Source organism: Chenopodium album, chromosome 7 (assembly GCF_948465745.1).
Source record: "Chenopodium album chromosome 7, dcCheAlbu1.1, whole genome shotgun sequence".
NCBI lineage: Eukaryota > Viridiplantae > Streptophyta > Magnoliopsida > Caryophyllales > Amaranthaceae > Chenopodium > Chenopodium album.
In genome coordinates this window covers 16,209,870-16,213,166 of record NC_137840.1, presented here as the reverse complement: position 1 = coordinate 16,213,166, position 3,297 = coordinate 16,209,870, and the positions used below count along the sequence as shown (strand labels likewise).

Here is a 3,297-nt window from a genome sequence, read left to right as displayed (position 1 = left end):
CTTCTTGGTTGATGTGTTTAGACGTCTATAGTCTATACACATCCGCCAACCGGTGACCGTTCTAGTCGGAATGAGCTCACCTTTCTCATTCTTGACTACGGTCATACCCCCCTTCATAGGAACGACATGCACGGGGGAAACCCACCTCGAGCTTGAGATGGGGAATATGATTCCCGCATCCAAAAGCTTAGTGATCTCTTTCTTTACTACTTCTCCCATTTGGGGATGTAGTTTCCTTTGTCGTTCAATAGAAGGTAGGGTGCCCTCCTCAAGTGTTATGTGGTGTGTACACAAGGCGGGGCTTATGCCCTTAAGATCATCAATAGTGTACCTCAAAGCACCTTGGTGCTTTCTCAAGACACCACATAACGCTTGAGCTTGGCTCTCATTCAAGGATGCACTTACAATGACGGGATAAGTAGAATTAGGGCCTAAGAATTCATACCTAAGGTGTGATGGTAGAGGTTTAAGCTCTACCATAGGAACACCTTTACCTTCTTTGGTTGAGGACACATGCAAAGCATCTTGACTTGATATCCCCATACAAATTTGATCATCACTCCCTTCTTTGCCTTTATCAAGCAAGTCCTCATACAATTTCACTTCCTTGTTTGGGATACCTATCTTTTCCTTGTTCAATAAAACACACTCAAGAGGATCATTAAATGTGAGCAAGTGCTCATGCATGGATTGCACAATATTATCAAGAACTTCAATTCTCATGCAATTCTCAAAAGAAGAAGAGGGATATTTTATGCCTTCATTCAAATCAAATTCAACTACCTCCTCTCCAATCTTAAGAGATATCTTAGCACTTTTGACATCAATCATAGCCCCCGATGTAGCAATAAATGGTCTACCTAAGATGATAGGGATAGTAGCATCTTCATCCATATCCAACACTACAAAATCAACCGGAATGATAAATTTCCCAACTCTCAAAGGAACATCTTCTACCTTCCCCTTTGGAGTCTTAATTCACCTATCGGCTAATTGCAAAGTAATCTTGGAAGGTAAAAGTTCTCCTAGACATAATCTTTGATAAACCGAATATGGCATAAGGCTAACACTAGCTCCTAAGTCACATAGGGCATTATCAATTTGAGTTTCATTAATGGCACAAGGGATTGAGAAATTTTCGGGATCCTTCAACTTAGGAGGCATCTTATTCATGATTATTGCACTACAATGTTTGGGTAGGCTAATTGTTTCCATCATGTCACATGTCCTTTTTCCACTCAAAATCTCTTTGAGGAACTTAGCTTAGTTTGGCATTTGTTCTATAACATCGGTGAAAGGAAGAGTTAGATGAAGTTGCTTAAGCATCTCTACAAATTTCCCAAATTTCTCATCCAATTTGTGTCTATTATACCTTTGGGGATAAGGGAGCTTGGGTTTGTAAAGTTCTTTTTCTTTCTCTTTCACTCTTTCCACTTGTTGCTCATCAAGTTTCTCACCCAAAGGACACTCGTCTCCCTCAATTTCAATAAGACTCTTGCTAGTGCTCTCTCTAGCATCACTCTTCTTAGGTACTCCACCCTCAAAGACCCTACCACTTTTAGTAACAATAGCATCCATAGGGTTCTTAGAATCTAAGATAGGTGAAGTCAAAGAAGAAAAATCCGCAAATTCCTTAAACACATTAGCCAATTGAGAGAGTTTATCACCCAAGTCTTTATTATAAGTCAACATGTGATTGAACTTCTCATCATTCAAAGCCATGTAAGTTTATAATATCTTGGCTTGTTTCTTAATAATTCCTTCCAAGAAATTCCTAGAAGAAAATGGTTGATCATAGGAATCATCACTTAAACCTTGAGTATTTGGAACTAAACCAATCGGGGAACCTCTTTGAAAATTTTCTTGAAAATATCCCCTACTTTGATTATTCCAATTACCCCTAGATTGATTTTGGCCACTTTGTTGACTATGATTAACATAACTTTGGTTATGATCCCCATGTCCTCGGCCATGAATTTGACTATTATAACCATGGTTATTGTAGATACCATGAATCCCTTGGACTCCATGATTTCTACAACCTCCACTTTGGTTATAATTATCATAGTTTACATGATTATGATAATTCCTATTTCCAACTTTTCTTTGAACATCAATTCTAGGTTCACATTCATGATTATTAACATAATTCACATGCTCAACTTCAATTCCATCACATTCATCACAAGGAACATTGGGGCACATAGAAGCATCATGGTAATTCATTCCACATAAATCACAAGTCCAACATTCTCTAATCATGCAACAAAAAGATGAATTAGAGTTAGGGTAAGAAAGTGTACCTCTCCCCTTAATTTGGGAGGGAAGAATCGGAGCTTGCGAAGGTGGCTTCTCAAGCTTTGCTTTGAGTGATACAACCTCTTTCCCTAAATTCGCAATTAAAGTGGTCAAATCATTAATGGCATTGAGTTGTTCGATTGAGCAACCCTTGCTAGTTGGCTCTTTCTCCACTTCTTGTCAATTCATATAATGTCGCACCACTTCACCTATTGCATCCACCACTTCTTCTTCCGTTTTGTTCATTATTGGGCCTCTGGCTCCGGCATCTAAGCTTGATCTTCCATGAGAACTCAACCCACCATAGAAGATTTGTATAATTTGATAGGTAGGAATCCCATGGTGTGGACACTCTCTTTGATACTCCTTGTATCTCTCCCATGCTTCATAGAGACTCTCACTAGGCCCTTGCTTGAAATTTTGGATCAAAGTTCTTGATTCCGCCGTCTTCTTTTGTGGGAAAAAGCAAGATAAGAAAGCCTTTGTAACCTCATCCTATGTTCTTAAGGACCTTGGTTTGACCTTTTTGCCCTACCACTCTAGAGCTCTTCCAATAAGAGAGAAGGGGAACAACTTGAGTCTTATGTACTCTTGAGCAACTCCGGTTACCACAATAGTATTGCAATACTTCTCAAAATCTTTGAGATGATTGAGAGGATTTTCACTCTTTGTCCCTCCATATTGCTTCCTCTCAGCCAAAGTAATCATAACCGGTTTAATTTCAAAATCATGATCCGGAACCATCAATGGAACAATTCCACTCTTATACTTGTAAGCTCCCGGAGTGCCTAACTCCTTCAATGTCAATATTTGAGCTTCTCCCATATTCACTTGCACACACAATTCTCAATCAAAAATTATTAGTATCACGGCTACAAATGTAGCCTAAAAGAAAATCTTTTTGTATTTTTCAATAAGATGGAATAGACTCAACAACAATACACAATCACGACACCGTTCCCCGGCAACGGCGCCATTTTGATCGATGGTGAAATGGTA

At 39.0% G+C, this 3,297-nt stretch overlaps 1 non-coding gene across 1 annotated transcript; it reads left to right on the top strand.

Annotated features, from left to right (window-relative positions):
• The first annotated feature begins 2,632 nt into the window (after positions 1–2,632).
• LOC145641145 (small nucleolar RNA R71) lies at positions 2,633–2,738 on the top strand. The gene has a single exon (XR_014115211.1). It is a non-coding gene; the product is annotated as a small nucleolar RNA R71 (small nucleolar RNA).
• Positions 2,739–3,297: the final 559 nt, after the last annotated feature.